The following is a 20,143-nucleotide window of genomic DNA, read 5'->3' as shown; positions in this document are numbered from 1 at the left end:
TTTTACTTGTTATAATTTACATATTATAAAATGTCCCCCAGACACCCCACTTTTTTTTTTTTTTTTTTTTTTTTTTTTTTTTTTTTTTTTTTCCCCTTTTTTTTTTTTTTTTTTTTTTTTTTTTTTTTTTTTTTTGAGACGGCGTCTCGCTCTGTCGCCCAGGCTGGAGTGCAGTGGCGCAATCTCGGCTCACTGCAAGCTCCGCCTCCCGGGTTCAGGCGATTCTCCGGCCTCAGCCTCTTGAGTAGCTGGAATTACAGGCGTGCTCCACCACGCTAATTTTTGTATTTTTAGTAGAGACGGGGTAATGTACCCATTTTAACTGTACAATTAAGTGATAGTAAGTTTATTGAATTGTACAAACATCACCATAATCCAGTTTTAGAATATCATCATTACCACAGTAGAATTCCTTTTGCCCATTTACCCTTAAACACCCTTTTAACCAATCTCCCACATGAAATTGTGAGCCAGCATGATTATTGAGAACCCAGTGAATACTTAGTGCTATGAGGAATTCACAGAATAAAATACAATAGCTAATCTCAGCGGAGTATAGCTAGTTGATAAAACGAGACCTCAGTCAGCAATCACGATAAGAAAATAGATATCCTATTCTTGGCTTTTGTGAATAGGGTAGTACCATTAGACTCCAGAAACTCCTATAGTTGAGCAGATCACCTAAATCTTGAAAAATCTTTCCTGCCTCATAAAGGTAGCTATTTTTTTTTCTCTTTCCAGTTTTAAAACACTTTTTTTTTTTTTTGAGACAAGGTCTCATTCTTCACTCAGGTTGAAGTGCAGTGGTGCGATCTTGGCTCACTGCAGCCTTGACCTCCCAGGTTTAGTGAATCCTCCTACCTCAGCCTCCCAAGTATCTGGGACTACAGGTGCATGCCATCACTCCTGTGTAATTTTTGTATTTTTCGTAGAGATGGGGCTTTGCCTCTTAATCCTGTCACAATGGCAACTAAGTTCCCAACATACGAACTTTTGGGGGACATACTCAAGCTATAGCAAATATGTACCTCCTTCTGTTTCCATCTATTTGTAAACAGCATCTAAATTATGGAATTTGCATATTTCCAAGTAGACTCTAACTTACTACTCAATAAATACTTCTAAAAGCAAATTATGATCACTATAATTTTTCACATTGGGGTACTTTCTGAAAAGAGTAATGTTTATTAACTTTCTCTGAATTAAATGTAACCAGTAGCTTTTTGGCCCTCGGGTTGGTATTAATGATTATTAGCTGTGATTATGAAGAATTATTAAGTTATGGCCCTGAGGAGCAAAATAATGTATTTCAAAAAGCTACTTGTTCCTATCGGTAATGAGTAAAGCAATCCAGTCCTTTTTCATTCAGCAAGCCACAAGTACTGGAATTCCCTGAGACCAGGTGTAGATGACTCTCCTCCCCACCCATCTCCTTCTTTCTTCTTGAGCCCCGCCCCCCCGCCTTTTTTTTTTTTATTTTTTTATTTTTGAGATGGAGTCTCACTCTGTCACCCAGGCTGGAGTGCAGTGGTATGATTTTGGCTCACTGCAACCTCTGCTTCCTGGGTTCAAGTGATTCTTCTGCCTCAGCCTCCCAAGTAGCTGAAACTGCAAGCACCCAGCACCATACCAGGGTTTTTTTTGTTTTGTTTTGTTTTGTTTTTCAGTAGAGACGGGGTTTGTTATATTGGCCAGGCTGGTCTTGAACTCCTGACCTCAGGTGATCAGCCCACCTTGGCCACTCAAAGTGCTGGGATTACAGGCATAAGCCACCATGCCTGGCCTCTTCTTGAGCCTTTTTAATGGCCAGCAAATCATCAGGGAGAGACTACTTGAGGAACTCATTCATGTAATATGATTATGGGGTGGGCGAGACAGAATGCATGAGGTTAAGAAATACTTGTTTTTAGCACTTGAACACCTGCCTCCACCAGCTTCATTTTATGTGAAAAAAAAAAAAAAAAAAAAGAGAGAGGAAAAGTTGGAGTGAGTAAGCTTCTTTCACCCTCTAGCACTGCAAATTCCTGAGTGCAAAGAGCTCTGGGCAGAAGTCTTCCACTTTCAGAATTATGGCAGCCTCGAGTGCTCATGCATTCAATGAAGAACTTGAGAAAGTATGTGCTCAAATGCAGTGATTCTGTACCTTGTCTGCATATTAGAATCACCTGGGTAGCCTTTCAAAACAGCTACCAATTAAGTAAGTATATTTGAAGGTGGGATCTAGGCATCAGTATTTTTTTTAAAGCTTGCCAGCTACCTCCAATGTGCAGCCAAGGCTGAGATGCACTGGCTTAATAATAAGTTTCTTATGTGGACATGCTAACAGCTCTCAGGCAGTGGCTCTCAGCCTTAGCTGCACATTGGAATCACCTGAGGGTTTAAAAACTATTGATGTGGGGAAAATGGGGAAATGTTGGTCAAAGGGTACAAACTTTCAGTTATAAGATGAACAAGTTCTGGGACTTAGTGTATAGCATAGGTGGTGATGGATGTGTTAACTTGATTGTGGTAAGCATTACACGGTGAACACATATATCAAATCATCATTTTGAACACCTGAATGCATTAAATATTTGTCAATTATGTATACATATATATATATTTAAAAAGATGCTGATGCCTGGACTCACCCCTAGAGATCCTAATCTAATTGGTCTTGGTTTAGGCTCAAGCAAGTATCGGCATTTTTCAAAGCCTTCCTCAGTGAGTCTAATGTACAGTCAGAGTAAAAACCACCACTGGACTGGGAAAAAACATTTTGGCTTGTACCCAGCTCTGAGGGAAGGATGCTCAACACCTCCTGGACAAAAAGTGCCAGGAGCTGAAGCAAGAAATGTGAAAAGAGTGCCAGAGGTAGATGTCACCTGCTTCAAAAGGGGGTTTAAGGTCAATCCTTGTGTATTGGTCAGGGTTTTCCAGAGGGACAGAACAAATAGGATATATATATATCTATATATATATATATATATATATATATCTCCTATATATATATATACTCGATCTATATATCTCCTATATATATATACTCGATCTATATATATATATCCTATGTATATACTCAATCTATATATATATCCTATATATGTATACTCGATCTATATATATATCCTATATATAAATACTCGATCTATATATCCTATATATATATATCCGATATATATATCCGATATATATATCCGATATATATATATCCGATATATATATCCGATATATATATATCTGATATATATATATCCTATATATATGTCCTAGGTATGTATGTCCTATATATATGTCCTAGGTATGTATGTCCTATATATATGTCCTAGGTATGTATGTCCTATATATATGTCCTAGGTATGTATGTCCTATATATATGTCCTAGGTATGTATGTCCTATATATATATGTCCTAGGTATATATGTCCTATATATATGTCCTATATATATGTCCTATATATGTCCTCTATATATATCCTATATATATGTCCTATATATATCCTATGTATATACCCTATATATATGTCCTATATATACCCTATATATCCTATATATATATCCTACATAGATATATATATAGAAGTGTATTAAGGAGTATTGACTCACACCAATCACAAAGCAAAGTCCCACAATAGGCTGTGTGCAAGCTGAGGAAGAAAGAAGCCAGCAGTGGCTCAGTCCAAGTCTAAAAGCCTCAAAAGCAGGGAAGCTGACAGTGCAGCCTTCAGTCTGTGACTGAAGATCCGATAGCCACCAGCAAACCACTGATGTAAGTCCAAGAGTCCATAGGCCGAAGAACCTGGAGTCTGAAGTCCAATCCAGCATGGGAGAAAGATGAAAGCCAGAAGACTCAGCAAGCCAGCTTATCCCACCTTCTTCCACCAACTGGAAGGTGCCCAACCACATTGAGAGTGGGTCTCCCTCTCTCAGTTCACTGACTCAAATGTTAATCTCCTCTGGCAACACCCTCACAGACACACCCAGAAACAATACTTTACCAGCTATCTAGGCATCCTTCAGTCCAATCAAGTTGACACCTAATATTAATCATCACACCTTGTGAATTATATGTGTGTGACACAGACTGAGAATAGGGGACTGTCTCTAACCAAGAGAGATGTGGGGAGCATAGATGATAGAACTGGATTTTAAATATTCCTAATTTTCGACATTTGGTGTATTAGGCTATTCTTGCATTGCTATAAAGAAATACCTGACAGATGGTATTTTTTGTTGTTGTTGTTTTATTTTTATTTTTATTTTTTTGAGATGGAGTCTTGCTCTGTCGCCCAGGCTGGAGTGCAGTGGTGCCATCCCTGCTCACTGCAACTTCTGCCTCCTGGGCTCAAGTGATTTTCTTGCCTCAGCCTCTTGAGTAGCTGGGATTACGGGCGCGCACCAACACACACCGCTAATTTTTGTATTTTTAGTAGAGATGGGGCTTCACCATGTTGGCCAGGCTGGTCTTGAACTCCTGACCTCAGGTGATCCACCCTCCTCAGCCTCCTAAAATGCTGGGATTACAGGCATGAGCCACCTCGCCTGGCCAGAGACGGTAATTTTTAAAGAAAAGAGGTTTGATTGGCTTACGGTTATGCAGGCTGTACAGGAAGCATGATGCTGGCATCTGCTCAGCTTCTGGGGATGGGCCTCTGGAAACCAACATTCATGGTGAAAGGCAAAGCAGGAGCAGGCACTTCACATGGTCAGAGCAGCAACAAGAGAGTGTGGGGGAAGGTGCCACACACTTTTAAACAGATCTCACGAGAACTCATTCACTATCGCTGAAGACAGTACCAAGAGGATGGTACTAAACCATTCATGAGAAAGCACCCTGTGACCTAATCACCTCCCACAAGGCCCCATTCCAACACTGGAGATTACAACTGGACATGAGATTTGGGTGAGGACACAGATCCAAACCATATCATTTGGTCATCCTCTTTACATATTTGAGCAGAGCTGGATCCAACAAGCTTTCCTGAAAAGGCCCCCAATCCAGAAATGCACCCGCTGCTTCACCTCTCCCATCAGCCATAGTGGCTGAAAAAACCCACTAAGTGAGAGCCTTTTTGATTAAGGTAGGCCAGTAAAGCAATTTCACATCCCCTGTTGGCTTTAGAGCTCTAAATCAACTTTACGTCCTATGTTGGTTTTAGAGATCAGCCTCATTTGCTTTATCAGATGCACCTACATAGCCTGAACTCTTGAAATGGGAGGAGTGAACATTTAAGAGGGATCTTCTCTGGGCTCTGAAATTTCCGAATTGCTTGAGAAAAAAAAGCCCCCAAAATGGAAGGCCTCAGGTGATGGAGAAATAACCATAACATGAGGAAGAGGATCCCCCAAAAAGATGATAAAGTTGAAGACGCCAGAGGCCATGTTTCCCTCATAGTGAACTGAATGGTATAGTTTAAATTTGCATTGGGTGGAGAAATGGCTGTGTCCCCATTTCCTGATTCAGAATCAATTGAAGATGCTCATGTTCTAGTGCCTGAGGGTGGAATGCAGAGGGTGATTTGGACATGTTCAGGCTTGGTAGAGCAGAGCTCTTCAATGACTGTCCTCTTGGACATTCTGTATTATATTTGAATTAGATCAGCCTGTGTCCTGTTCTAGTTTAAACCGAAATTCAATTATGAGCCATTATTTGCTTAAATTACTGTAAGCAAACACAATGGTTTATTTATTTTTAATTCAGAAGTTGATTGTGAAACTTGTGGTTTGCTCAGAGTGATTTTGAAATCTCTGTTTTCTGCTCTGGTTCTCGGCTTGCTGACCAAATGGTCATTTATCGAGAGTGCTCTGCAACTGAAGGAAGTGGAAATTCTAGGCCCTCACGGTGCTACCTGTTGGGGCCAGCCTTACAGGTCAGCTGGAAGTGACGGTGACCCAGCTACCTCGACACCAGATCTCTACCCTGCTCCCATCGGAGTGTCTGAGGCTTCCACCACTCAGCTTTCACCAGGCTGGGGTGGTATCAGCTTAAACTGTACCTGAAAAAGTCAAACACACCTCATCTCACTATACTGCAAGTCAGCACATCGATTTACCTAGCACTCAGCCAACTGGAGAGGCAATTTCAGAGGGAACAGGACTCAGGGTAGGTCTTTTAATTTGGAGCTTGGGTACCATTAGTGGTTAGAGAGGGTTCAGAGGACATTAAAGGAGATGTTCAATGACTTACACTACGATCACCACTTACCAATCCGTTAAGACTGGCCCAGGGTGTGAATATCAAAAGGAGAAAAAAAAAATCTACCTGGAGCAAGTCCCCTGCCCCGATATTATCATAGTTTATATATGATTAAGCCACAGGGAGGGTGGTGGTATCATATTCTTTCTTTCAGTTTGAGCCTCATGAAAATGAAGAGCAAGCTGCAAATCATTTTTATCTGCAAGGGGTCATCTGGCTGTAACCCCTACATAAGCAAGGTATGGGGATTTGGCGTGAACACGTGGTTTTCCTGAGATGTGCATTTATTTTCGGGGGTGAAGAGTGTTCAGGTAAATCCATAACGTTTTCGTGTGCGAAGAGAAGGTCTCCACCTTTCTGCTCCATGAACCAGCCTCCATGGGTAGCAGACGCGACGCTCGCGACACGGCCCGAGCGCTGGGCCCGGGCTCGAGGTTTGGACCGGGGTTCTACCCGGCAGCAAAGCCAGAGGCCGGACATACCACGGCCTCCTGGATCTGCGGCGCCTGCGCAATAAGCCTGGGGAGGCGTCAGCTCCGGCAGGCACTGGGCACCGGGGAGTCCCGCCGCTCTGGCCGCGCAGGGCACCGGATCTATCCGGACGTCCAGCAGAAGTGCTCTGGAGTGAGGCCTCATTGGTCCCAGCTGAGCGTTTCGTTGGCCAGCTCGTTGCGCGAGGTCTGAATGCACAGGGGAAACAACTTAGGGTGAGTATGGGAAAAGAAGAAACACATTTCAGAAGCACTCACCAATATAAATTCTTAAAAATAAAGATCTTAATACAATGATTTGACTAGAGGTAACAGACTGAATGAGTATGGATACCAGAAACAACCTTTCGGCTGGGGGATGTAGCTCAGTGGTAGAGCGCGCGCTTCGCATGTGTGAGGTCCCGGGTTCAATCCCCGGCATCTCCAAAACAGCCAGTGTTCGCGTTTTTTTCCTTTTCCTCCTTTCCTGTTGATATCTTAGAACACTTACCTCATTACTTGTACGTACATTTTGCTCACATCTAGGCCGCCCAAAAACAATATAAAAGGAGGGCTGAAAAAAATCAGCGAAGCTCAGGGAAACCACCTTTTTGACTGCTCGAAGTAAAAGTGAAATAGGGAATTAGCTTTCATTAATATTTCTTTGTTTGCATGAGTCGAGTGTTTAAAGGCCCTGTTATTAAACTTTGAGGCTCCTGTGATACCCACAGAAAAAAACTAAAAGTCAAAGTTTGCATTGGCCGGGAATCGAACCCGGGCCTCCCGCGTGGCAGGCGAGAATTCTACCACTGAACCACCAATGCTTGCAATGCAAAGGGTTTTCTATTCTTTACTAGAAGAGATTTACACCAATGCTTGTAACACAGAGTTTTCTATTCTTTACTAGAAGAGATTTACACCCTGGTAATTCTACTCTAAACAATCGTGTATTTGTGTATTCAAAAACAGAAAGCAATCAAATTTTTAATCACATAATTATCATAAAATATTAGAAAAACATTAACATTTACAAAAATTTTCATTATACTAACTTCTTTAGAACTTTATGAGATTCTTTCTTCTGAAACTCTCTGGTGAAGGAGGCAAATGAAGATTTTGTTATATATGCACAGGATTACACAATCACCTAGCCTATCTTCAGACACTTAGATAATTTATAACAACTCTCCCTCCAACCCCCTGCCATTTTTTTCTTTTATTATTTTACCTATTCAGACAAATACATAATGGAGATTTGTTAGAAATTGGGAACAGAGGCAAAGAAACAGGGAACAGAAATTTGAACACTGACCCAAATTTATAATTTGGAAATTGGTAAATTGAAACTATGTGATTTGCATAGGGAACTTGAAATATTGATGATTCAAGCCAAGTGACCTGAATTCTCTAAGCTGCCCCTTCCGTCATTTAAGACCCTTTTTAACTCTAATAGTATGAGTCTGATCCTTCACCCTTAGTTTCTAAGGAAAGTGAAATTGTGAATGATACAACAAAAGATATAGGAGGGGAAAAAAATAAAGTGAAGGAAATGAATTTATGGAAATTATTCTAAATACGAGATAAAAGGCTGTGGATATAGGCAACATTGGCTTTTTATCTCTGGGAGGGAAATACCTAACAATTTCCAGAATCTTTGGTCAAGAAGAATTTGGGGAAAAGTTATGAGAAAATAACAGCTAACACATAGCAGTAACTGTGTGCCAGGCTATGTAAGTACACTACACACGGACTTCAACCCCGTGAGGTAGGAGGCTGAGGCTCGTAGAGGCAAGAGTGGAACACACAGTATTATGTTCAGTGTTGGAGTGCTTAGCACTGCCCGTTCAGCCTACACCAGAATAGGTCACTGTGTATTGAAACTCAAATGCTGCATGTAGTTTAGGACATTATATATTAAGAATAATCAAATGGTGTTAGAGAAAGATCATAAAAGGCTACTGAAATAAGGTAGTGACTTCTCCATTAGGATTCATCTTTAAGGACTTCTTAGTGTGTGGGTAAAAAGCAAAATCTGAAGACAAATACAGAATTATAAAGACATAAAAGATATGAAGGGATTAGGGAATTAGAGAATCAGATTATAATCCTAAATAACCTGTGGAAGAACAAGGTCAACTCATTTTACTTCTTCTAACTTTAGTTAATTCTTTAAAATGAAAGAAATGGGGGAGAAATGGGGTTTTAAAATCCCATTCTGAAGTGATGTACCTTTCCAGAAGTGCTTCAGGGCCATTGGCTGGTAAGGCCTCACTTTCATGGCGGGGACTACAGGTGTGCACCACTATGCACGGCTAATTTTATATATATATATATATATTTATTTTTTGGAGAGAAGGGAGAGGTGTCTCGCTATGTTAGCCAGGCTGGCTTCAAACTCTTGAGCTCAAGCAATCCTCCCTGCTCTGTCTCCCAAAGTGTTGGGATTACAGGGGTAAGCCATTGTGCCTGGCCCCCGAGATTCTTAAATACTGTTTTTAATTTTGAATCCTAACTTCAGAAATCTAAAGAATCTTAAATTATTTAGTTCAGGCCTTCTCGAAGTTTTTATTTTGAACGTGTAACCTAACAAACAAAGGCAAATAAATAGGGCATTTAAAAATGAGCTGGTGGAACTGAGGGAGCAGGGCAATAAAAATGAGGCCTCACCAGCCAATGGTGAAGCTCAAGTGGGAGGCCTGAGGTCGAAGCTGCAGAGAGCCAAGATCGTGCCACTGCACTCCAGCCTGGGCGACAAAGTGAGCCCCTGTCTCAAAAAAAAAAAAAAAAAAAAAAACCCTCAGAACACAAGGAAAAAAGTCTTATGTAAAACATTACTAGTGGCCTACCTAAAAGCCTTTTTATTTATTTTTTCTTGCTAGAAGTCCATTCTAGTTTACCTAGCCCAAGGGACAAATGTGGTGCTCTAAGCCAATTATCTCATTTTTCTTTTCAAATTGATCTGAGGTGTGCTTTTCACTGAATCCCTGCCAATGAGGGCAAGAATAGTCAGCTAGGAGTTTCTGAGAAAGATGATATGGAAGATCTCTCTTACCCTTTCTCCTTGTATGAGGGTGTAATGCTTGGAGCTGCCCCAACCATCCTATGACTTGAAGGGAGACAGAAGGTGATCCGGCAGGAAAATAGAAAAAGGCTCTACACCATCCTGAAATTTTTTTTATGTAGACTTTTGGTTAGGTAAAGTCCTCCATTGTTTAAGTACGCTTGAGTTGAGCATTTTGTTACATGTAGCCAAAAGCATTCAAGGGATGTGTGTGTGTGTGTGTGTGTGCCTGCACGTGTGTGCATCCAGCAGTCCATCCAACTCCTTCTGGTACAAGAAACCTTCTGTTATATAGATAATCAATACTTTGAGATATGGGTTAGGTTAACTTGCCTCTTTTTCTGTATTTCTCTGTCACAATAGCAGGTGTGTAAAACAGGTCTCATTAAATATTTTCCCTTGGCACTGTACTTTTTTAGAGATGGGTATGTGACTAAATCTGGGACAATGAAAAGTCCTTGCCAAAACTCTCTTGCAGAAGTTTTAAGTAAAAACTGTCTTTTTGCTGGGTTGTTCAGACAGCTTGAGTGTATAGTTTGGGTTGTCCAGAAGAAAGAGACAAACATATTCCTAATATGATATTGAGCCACTAGAAGCAGCCATGCCTGACTAGAAAAAATTCTGGATTTTGTGTTTATATGAGTCAGTAAATTGCCCTTAAACAATAAGTGGTGGCCTAAGCGTAGTAATTCACACCAGTAATCCTAGCACTTTGAGAGGCTGAGACAGAAGGATCACCTGAGGCCAGGAGTTTGACACCAGCCTGGGCAACATAGTGAGACCTTGTCTCTACAAAAAATAAAAAATAAAAAAGTAAATTACCCAGGTGTGGTGGTACACACCTGTAGTTCCAGCTACTTGGGAGACTAAGGTTGGAGGGTTGCTTGAGCCTGGGAGTTTGAGGCTGGCTGCAGTGAGCTATAACTGTGCCACTGCACTTCAGCCTTTGCAACAGAGCAGGACCCTGTCTCTAAAAAAACATACAACAACAACAAAATTAGCCTTTAAAGTTAGTTTGAGCAGTATTTTGCTAGAATCTTTACACAAATTGAGAAACACTTTTACCCCAAACATGGTAAACTTAGAGAACTCATTACCCAGGGTGTGATATAGACTAATAATATTAAAGTTTAAGAAAAATTTAGGCCAAGCGTGGTGCCTCATCCCTGTAATCCCAGCACTTTGGGAGGCCGAGGTGAGTGGATCACCTGGGGTCAGAAGTTCAAGACCAGCCTGGCCAATGTGTGAAACCCCGTCTCTATTAAAAATACAAAAAAAGGCCGGGCACAGTGGCTCATGCTTGTAATCCCAGCACTTTGGGAGGCCGAGGCGGGCGGATCACGAGGTCAGGAGATCGAGACCACGGTGAAACCCCGTCTCTACTAAAAATACAATAAATAAATAAATAAATAAATAAAAAAAAAATAAAAAAAAAAAAAAAAGGTGGGCATGGTGGTGCGGCTGTAATCCCACTATTCAGGAGGCTGAGGCAGGAGAATCCCTTGAACCCAGGAGGCAGAGATTGTGGTGAGCCAAGATTGTGCCATTGCACTCCAGCCTAGGAAACAGAGTGAGACTCCATCTCCAAAAAAAAAAAAAAGGAAAAGAAAAATTTAGAGAAATTAGTCGATGATAACACTACAAGGAGACAACAAAAACCATGAGAAAATTTTTAGGACACATTCCCAGCTTGTTGGAATAAGGTAAATTCTGTTGCAAAGAAGTTTTGGAGCATTTGAAGGAATATTCAGGCAACAGTGTGACAGAGAAGTAGAAAGAGGAGAAACTAAAAATAGAGAAATCCATTCAGGAGGTAGTTAGGAGTAGAGAGGTGGTGAGGTCTTGAACCAAGGTGAAGGCTCTAGCATGAGGTTTGTGGCAAGACAGAATGAGGAAGAAAAATTAATCTAGGAATCTACCTTACGTGATTGGTAGACTTGTGGTGTAGTGCAGAAAAGTAAGGAAGAGAAAATACTGGGAGGAAAGAGGTGGGGTAAAGCACTCATTTTTGGAAATTCTGACTTTGAAGTAAATAGGAAGAAGTGCCTACTAGGTGGTTAGATCAACCCCTGGAGAAATCAAGCCTACAGAAGTGGATTTGGAAGTCAATCACCTGAGAGGTGAAATGCAAAAATGTGGAAATGGAGAATATCACACAGAGAAAAGAGTGCTGAGGACGCAGCCTTAGGGAATGACAGGAATTTAGGAGCCAAAGTTGGAGAAGCAGGACAGTGGCATCTGTGGAGGCGGGCAGACCCCCACTTCTTTTGCTAATTCTGAATAATACAACATGACAAACACACATGTCAGAGTGTTTCATAGATATACTGTGTAGTAATCCTGTTTCACATCGGGAATGCTGTAGTAGGCAGTGATTTCATTATCTGCGTGGTCAAGCTTGAAGAGATCAGAGGATGGCCAACAGTGCCTTCTGGGTGGTACACACTAACACTTCCCCTGGTCTGCTCTGTTCCCATGCTCAGATAAGAGGCTCCCATTGAAGCTGGTAGAGAGAAAGAAAGCACTTGAGCACCGTGAAGTGTTACACAATCTTCTCTTTTAGGCAACCCTGGCCATTGTGACACCCAGTGTGACAGGCAGAGGCTTGTAAGTTGCGTCATAGCACCTTGGAGCACTTGCTCAAGGTACCAAGTTCCTAGCTGGTGTTAGCTCATCATAGAAAAGTGGCCAAGCTTATATCATCTGAAGAAAGTAAACCGTTCAGAAACAGAAATAGTTCATACAATACAAAGTCACCAAAGCAATGCCTTTCTTTTTTTTTTTTTTTCACCTGTGAGTGATTGTATTGATTTAATACACACAGCTTATTTCTGTCCCAGGTTACAAACTAGCCCTAGGGAAATGGTGGAGCCAGTCATTTGGATTGCCCTTTACTGGCTGGGAATTAAATCATTACTTATTCCATTTTAGAATCACAAGTAGTACCCTAAGGCCTACTTTCCTAAGGATTAAAATCAAGGCATGGAAATGAAGAATCCAGGTGTAATTCTCAGATGCATGCAGATGTTGAGAATGCAGCAATTTTTCCTGGAAAGCTGTCACTGCAAAATCATCCTGCTCACAATATGCTCATTCCTAGTCCTCAAGCATGTCCAATTAGTCAGCAAGTCTGATTTCTCCTTTTAAAATGGCATTGACTCTTGTTCTCCCTCCTCATGCCAATCTCTCCTACACAGTGCAGACAATTATCAGTTCACTCCCTGGGCTACCCAGGAAACCTCAGATTTCCTCTGCCATCCTGCATGCTGCTACCAATTGCATTTTTTCCTTTCCCTCCCCTACTTCTTCTCTCTCTCCCTCCTTTTCTTTCTTTCTTCCTTAATTTTGGAAATTTCAGTCATTTCTTTATTCCAAAACTGAATTAATTTTAAATCCATACAGAGTCCTCATGGTGGAGGAAATGTGAGTGGGAATTCTTTACCTTTCTCGACTCTCATCTCTGGGTGAAGCATTTATTCAAATACTTCAGAGCTGTGCCGCTTGGCAGAAATAGCTTTCACTTCCCTTCCTAAAGCTCTCTCTTCTTCTTCTTCCCAAGTTATTTGGGTCTTTTAAAATATATGTTTTTTCATAAGAAACCCACATGTATGGTGCAAAATTCAAAAGGTATGAGAGAGTATTCATTGAAAAGTATGCCTGGCCTGGCACAGTAGCTCAGCCTGTAATCCCAGCACTTTGGGAGGCCAAGACGGGCGGATCACCTGAGGTCACGAGTTTGAGACCAGCCTGGCTAACGTGGTGAAACCCTGTCTCTACTAAAAAATACAAAAATTAGCCTGGCATGGTGGCTCATGCCTGTAATCCCAGCTACTCGGAAGGCTGAGGCAGGAGATTCTCTTGAACCCGGGAGGTGGAGGTTGCAGTGAGCTGAGATTACACCACTGCACTCCAGCCTCGGCAACGGATCCCAGGTTTCCTTTCCTAGAGGAAACCATTGTTACCAGTGTCCTGTGTTTCCCTTCACAGATATTTCTATGTGGATATAAACATTGCAACTTTTATTAAAAATTTTTTTAATCTTTTTTTGAGAGACATGCAATTTATTTTTAAGCACAAATGGTACATACTATACATACTGTTATGCTCATATCCTTTTCTCCCCCCAGAAATATACATCTTGGAATATTATCCTTAGAGCACATAGAGCTAACTTTATCTTTTTAGTGGCTCCATATTCATTTTTTAAACTGTCTTTTATGGACTAGGAATTAAAACATTATTTTTTCTATCTCACAATAACAAGCAGTACCCCAAGGCCAAGTTTCCTAAGGATTAGAATCAAAGCATGGAAAAAAAGAACCTAGCTGTAATTGTAAGATGCATGAAGACAGTGAGCAAGTCCATGGCATGGAGGTACCATAATTACCTGAGCCAGTTCTTTAGCAGAGGGCATTTAGACTGTTTCTAATCTTTTGCTAGTAGGAACAATGCTACAGTGAATGCCTTGAATGAATGCCATTTTGTTCATGTATGAGAACACCTGCAGGATAAATTCCTGGGAGAAAAATTGCTAAATCAAAGGGTGAGTACATTTTAAATATTGCAAAATTACTCTCCAAAAATGTCTATTTTTCTTAATCATTGCATTTATTATATTACTCTTTTGCTCCCAAACATTAGTGGATCCTTGCACTTATTTAATCTTCTGCTGTCTCCATGTTGTAATTTTTTTTTTTTTTTTTTTGAGACAGGGTCTTGCTCTGTCACCCAGTCTGGAGTGTAGGGGTGCAATCACGGCTCACTGTTGCCTTGAGGTCCCCAGGCTCAGATGATCCTCCCACCTCCGTCTCCCGAGGAGCTGAGACTACAGGCATGTGCCACCACACCGGCTAATTTTTGTATTTTTTGTAGACATGGGGTTTTGCTATGTTGCCCAGGCGGGTCTCAAACTCCTGGGCTCCAGTAATCTGCCCACCTTGGCTTCCCAAACTGCTAGGATTACAGGCATGAGACACCAAGCCTGGCCAAGGTAGTGTTCTAAATTATCAAGATTCTTCTCAGCATTAATAGTCTGTGAACTTTTTATATTGTTTTGAAATATGAAATTTTGCAGTTTAGGAGAAAATAAATAAGTTTGATTAAGCTGAAAACATGTACTGCTAAAAGAGGTCTTGAAAGCATCACCTGGGAACTGGTTAGAAATGCCGACTACAGGATGGGTGCAGTGGCTCTGGCCTGTGATCCCAGCACTTTGGGAGGCCGAGCTGGGTGCATGGCTTGAGCCCAGGAGTTTGAGACCAGTCTGGGCAACATAGGGAGACCACCCCCGCCGATCATCTCTACAAAAAATAAAAACACTAGCCAGGCATGGTGGCGTGAACCTCTGTAGTCCCAGCTACAGGGGAGGCTGAGGTGGGAGAATCTCTTGAGCCCAGAAGGTTGAGGCTGCAGTGAGCTGTGATTGCCCCACTGCACCTGCTAAAAAAAAAAAAAAAGACAAGAAAGGCAAATGCAGCCAGTTCCTGAAGGATCTTGGCTGCTGGGTGAAGTTTGGGTGAGGCCAGGTAGGCTATTGTGTTATGAGTTAAATTGTGCTGCCCAAAAATTTGCATGTTGAAGTCCTAACCCCTCGAAATGTGACCTTATTTGGAAATAAGGTCTTTGCAGGTGATCAAGTAAAGATGAGGTCATTAGGGTGGACCCTAACCCAATAGGACTGGTGTCCTTATAAAAGGGAAAGTTTGGACAGAGAAACACGCACACCATCTGAAGATGAAGACTGTGGTTCAGGTTGATGCTTCTATAAACTAAGAAACAAATCACCAGAAGCCAGAAAGAGATATGCAGCAGATTTTCCCTCTCTGCCCACAGAAAAAATCATTTCTGCCAACACCTTGATCTTGGATCTGTGGCATCCAAAACTGAGACAATGAATTTCTAAGCCACACAGTTGCTGATACTTGTTATTGGCAGCTCTAGCAAACTAATGCATTAGGTTATCAAGAAGTAACTCAGCAGTTAGGATACTATAGTCTTACGTTTTTGACTTGGCAGAGACCAGTATGTTTGTGCAGTAATACCATTAACTTCATTCTTAATATTAGTTCTTGACAATTTAAGCAACACAAAGCTAAATACAACAATAATAGTAGAAAGTCTGCTGAGTGTGGTGGCTGACATCATAATCCCAGTTCTCTGGGAAGCTGAGATGGGAGGATTTTTCAGGGCCAGGTGTTCAAGACCAGCCTGGCCAACATAGGCAGACCCCCAACTCCACAAAAAATAAAAAAATAATTAGCCAGGCGTGGTGGTCATGCCTGTAATCCTAGCTACTCAAGAGGCTGAGGTGGGAGGATCACTTGAGCCTGGGAGTTTGAGGTTGCAGTGAGCTATGATTGCACCACTGTACTCCAAACTGAATGACAGAGGGAGATTCCATCTTTAAAAAACAAAAACAAAAAACCTAGAAAGTCAAGGAACAATTCAGCATAGTTAGGAGAAAGGACCTATATTCCATAAATAAACTATTCGCCAAAGTTAACATCCTGGACCAGGTGTGGTGGTTCATGCCTGTAATCCCAACATTTTGGGAGGTTGAGGCAGGAGGATCCCTTGAGGCCAGGAGTTTGACACCAGCCTGGGTCAACACAGTGAGACACCAGCTAATAAAAAAATTAACCAGGCGTGTTGAGGCAGAGGATCCCCTGAACCCAGGAATTTGAGGCTACAGTGAGCTATGATTGTGCCACTGCACTCCAGCCTGGGCAACAGAGCAATATCCCATCCCAAAAAGAAGAAAAAAGGAAGGCTTATAGATGATAAAAGTAATTGACAGCCACTTTTTAAAAATTAGCTTTTTGCTTTTATTTATGTATTTTTCTTCCATTTCAGGTGGGGAGTGTGTGACACCATAACAAAGTTTAAGGGCAGCACATCTCACACATGTGGGTGAATACTCAGTCATCATGCTTATAAACTACAGAAGGATCTGAATGAGTTTCTAGAATAATTCCTAGTCTAAAGGTTTGTCGTCCTATTTTCATGACTATTTTAGGAGCTAGAAGCATTAAATGTAATTAATGATTGTGAAGAGTTGCAGACACAGGCATAACACAAAGCAAGGAGGACACAAAACCTCAGGGAGGCAATAACATACTTTTATTTTCACATTCAATCCTATAAATATCATTGCAAAATCTATATATTTGTTTTGGCACATAATATTTTTACTAGTCATCTTAGCTTTGTGAATTTTCTGATTTGCTCTTTTTAAAAAAGATAACCGTATTTTTTTCTAGAGATGGGGTCTTGCTGTATTGCCTGGGTTGATCTTGAACTCCTAGGCTCAAGCAACCCTCCCATCTCACCTAAATAAGATACCCTGATAGGAGCTTCCAGGCTTAACTTTGGTTGAACCATTAACACATTTGTCTTTATTTTTTAGTTTTGCTCATGTATGGCAAAGTGCTGCATTACAAAGTCATATACCATTTGACTCTGTTTTGCTCCTTAGAATTAATGACTACCTTATCTAGATTTTATGCTTTAAAGGTAATTACTGCTGTTAGTTACTTGGAGACCTCTTCACTTTTCCCCTTTCCTCAATTTTATATATATATATATATACAGCGTTTGCCACAAAAGGATATTGCACTGGTAAAAGGAACACTCCATTTGGTCAATTAACAGAATGTCTAACATAGACAAATTACTTCCACTTTAACATGATTTTTTTCCCCACTTCTAAGACAAATTTTATGTTATGGGAGAAAAATAATAGGCTTAGTGAAAATAAATAATATTACGTATAGTGTTATAAGAAACTAGATGTTGTCTAACTTGAACAGCAAAATAATTACCATAAACTAGAATACTTCTAGTTAACAGATGAAAAAACAAGGGAGTAAGTAGCTTATTTAAAATCCTTCAAAAAGTAAGTAGAGGGCTGGAATTCTGACTCTAGAGCTTATATTCTTGACAACTTGTCTGGGCTCCATAACAGATTGTCTGTGTACTTCATTTCTATAACTTTCCAGTCACGTAAGTTCTCTCTCTCTCTCTCTCTCTTTTTATTTTTAAAGTTTTTTGAGATGGAGTTTCACTCTTGTCACCCAGGCCAGAGTGCAATGGTGTGATCTTGGCTCACTGCAACTTCCACCTCCTGGATTTAAGCAATTCTCTTGCCTCAGCCTCCCAAGTAGCTGGTATTACAGGCACCCACCACCCTGCCCAGCTAATTTTTGTATTTTTAGTAGAGACAGGGTTTTACAATGTTGGCCAGGCTTATCTTAAACTCCTGACCTCATGTGATCCACCTGCCTCGGCCTCCCAAAGGGCTGGGATTACAGGCGTGAGCCACTGTGCCTGGCCATAAATTCTGTATATTAAACAAAGCAGCAGTGAAAATTTCTAGCAATTTTTCCATTAGCACCCAATAGCTGAAAGACATTGAACTAATAAAATGTTTTCTGCTATGACCTTAAGGGTCGTTAAACCTAAAGTTGTTCTTCAGAAGGGTAAGGAATTCCAAAAAATAATGGTCATTATCTGAATTTAAGATCCTGTATTACAGAATCAATACAAACTATAAAAATAGCATTTAAAATGTTTGAATCATTGATAAGAATTCTTCCTACAGAATCTTTCATGGGCTTTAGGAATATATGCCTAGCCAGGAAAACCAACCTCACTCAGATACGAAGTCACTTCTTTGTTTCAGTTTACCATCTGGAGCAAAAGTGCTTGGCCACGTCATTTGAAAACACTGAAACCATGCAAAGCTTCTCTTAGTAGTATTGAGTCACAAAGATGTAGGATTTATTAGTCAGCCTTTAAAAATATCTGCAGACAACTGTATGAAAAACTTGCCGCATTGTACAATCCTTAGGAGTATAGGATTTGGCCAGGAGTGGTGGCTCACGCCACTTTGGGAGGCCAAGGTGGGTGGATCATTTGAGGTCAGGAGTTCGAGACTAGCCTGGTCAACATGGTGAAACCCTGTCTCTACTAAAAATACAAAAAAATTAGCCTGGCATGGTGGTGCATGCCTGTAGTCCCAGCTACTCGGAAGGTTGAGGCAGGAGAATTGCTTGAACCCAGGAGGCGGAGGTTGCAGTGAGCCGAGATCGTGCCACTGCACTCCAGCCTGGCACAGAGCGAGACTTTGGCTGAAAAAAAAAAAAAAATACAGGATTTGGTCAGACTGCCAAGGTTTCAATTCCATCTCCATGTTTTACTAGTTCTGTAATTTTGATGCGGGCATTTAGTCCCTCTCTCTCAGTTTTCTTCTTGGTAAAAAGGGCATACAATTGTGTGTATCTCATAGGGTTGCTGTGAGAATTAAATGGGCTAATGCACATAAAGCTCTTCCACAGTGTCTGGCACATAATAAGATTAGCTCAATAAATATTAGCTACATGTAACAAATGAGAACCAATATTGTAAAACCTGCTTCTAACCAGTATAAAGATGAGCAACATTTGGCTTTGGATTATCCTAAAGAAAAAACAGTAAGCAGAAAATTATACCTTTTAAAACCATGACGCCAGGAGCAGTGAGTGGCTCATGCTTGTAATCTCAGCACTCTGAGAGGCTGAGACAGGTGGATCAATTAAACTCAGGAGTTTGAGATCAGCCTGGGCAACATAGCGAAACCCCGTCTCTACAAAAAACACAAAAATTAGTCTGGCCATGGTGGCGGGCGCCTGTAGTCCCAGCTACTCGGAGAGGCTGAGGCAGGAGAATGGCGTGAACCCGGGAGGCGGAGCTTGCAGTGAGCCGAGATAGCGCCACTGCACTCCAGCCTGGGCGACAGAGCAAGACTCCGTCTCAAAAAAAAAAAAAATTAGTCTGGCATGATGGTGTGTGCCTGCAGTCCCAGCTACTTGGGAGGCTGAGGCAGGAGGATCACATGAGCCCTGGAGGTTGAGGCTGCAGTAAGCTGTAATCATGCCACTACACTCCAGCCTGGGTGACAGAGCAAGACACTGTCTGAGGGTGGGTGGGGTTGGGGGAAAAGATGAGCAACGTGTTAAGAGGACAAGTAATTATAAAACTGAGAGAAGAAACTGCATAGAGCCAAAATATATTTTCCCTGAGCTTGTAAAAATGGCAACTCTTTATTTCATCAATATTCCATAACCTTTGCTTATTCTTTTTAGAGCTATCTTGGTGGGGGTGATATTGAAAGTAATAATCAGCCAGGCGAGGTGGCTCATGCCTGCAATTCCAGCACTTTAGGAGGCCGAGGCAGGTGGATCACCTGAGGTCAGGAGTTTGAGACCAGCCTGGCAAACATGACGAAATCCCATCTCTACTAAAAATACAAAAAAATTAGCCAGGCGTGGTGGTTCGTGCCTGTAGTGCCAGCTACTTGGGAGGCTGAGGCAGGAGAATCACTTGAACCCAGGAGGCAGAGGTTGCAGTGATTGGAGATCGTGCCACTGGACTCCAGCCTGGGTGTGACAGAGTGAGACTC

The 20,143-nt window shown here is 41.4% G+C and overlaps 3 non-coding genes across 3 annotated transcripts; 1 reads left to right on the top strand and 2 right to left on the bottom strand.

The window, feature by feature from the left end:
• The first annotated feature begins 7,019 nt into the window (after window positions 1-7,019).
• TRNAA-CGC (transfer RNA alanine (anticodon CGC)) lies at window positions 7,020-7,091 on the top strand. Its single transcript has one exon. It is a non-coding gene; the product is annotated as a tRNA-Ala (tRNA).
• A 306-nt stretch (window positions 7,092-7,397) lies between these two features.
• TRNAG-GCC (transfer RNA glycine (anticodon GCC)) lies at window positions 7,398-7,468 on the bottom strand. Its single transcript has one exon. It is a non-coding gene; the product is annotated as a tRNA-Gly (tRNA).
• Window positions 7,469-16,551: 9,083 nt separating this feature from the next.
• LOC116809968 (small nucleolar RNA U13) lies at window positions 16,552-16,654 on the bottom strand. Its single transcript, XR_004370122.1, has one exon. It is a non-coding gene; the product is annotated as a small nucleolar RNA U13 (small nucleolar RNA).
• Between the last annotated feature and the right edge of the window lie 3,489 nt (window positions 16,655-20,143).

The sequence above is a fragment of the Hylobates moloch genome, unplaced genomic scaffold, assembly GCF_009828535.3.
Source record: "Hylobates moloch isolate HMO894 unplaced genomic scaffold, HMol_V3 SCAFFOLD_1, whole genome shotgun sequence".
Lineage (NCBI taxonomy): Eukaryota > Metazoa > Chordata > Mammalia > Primates > Hylobatidae > Hylobates > Hylobates moloch.
The sequence above is the reverse complement of the archived record's forward strand: the minus strand, read 5'-3'. Positions and strand labels throughout refer to the sequence as shown.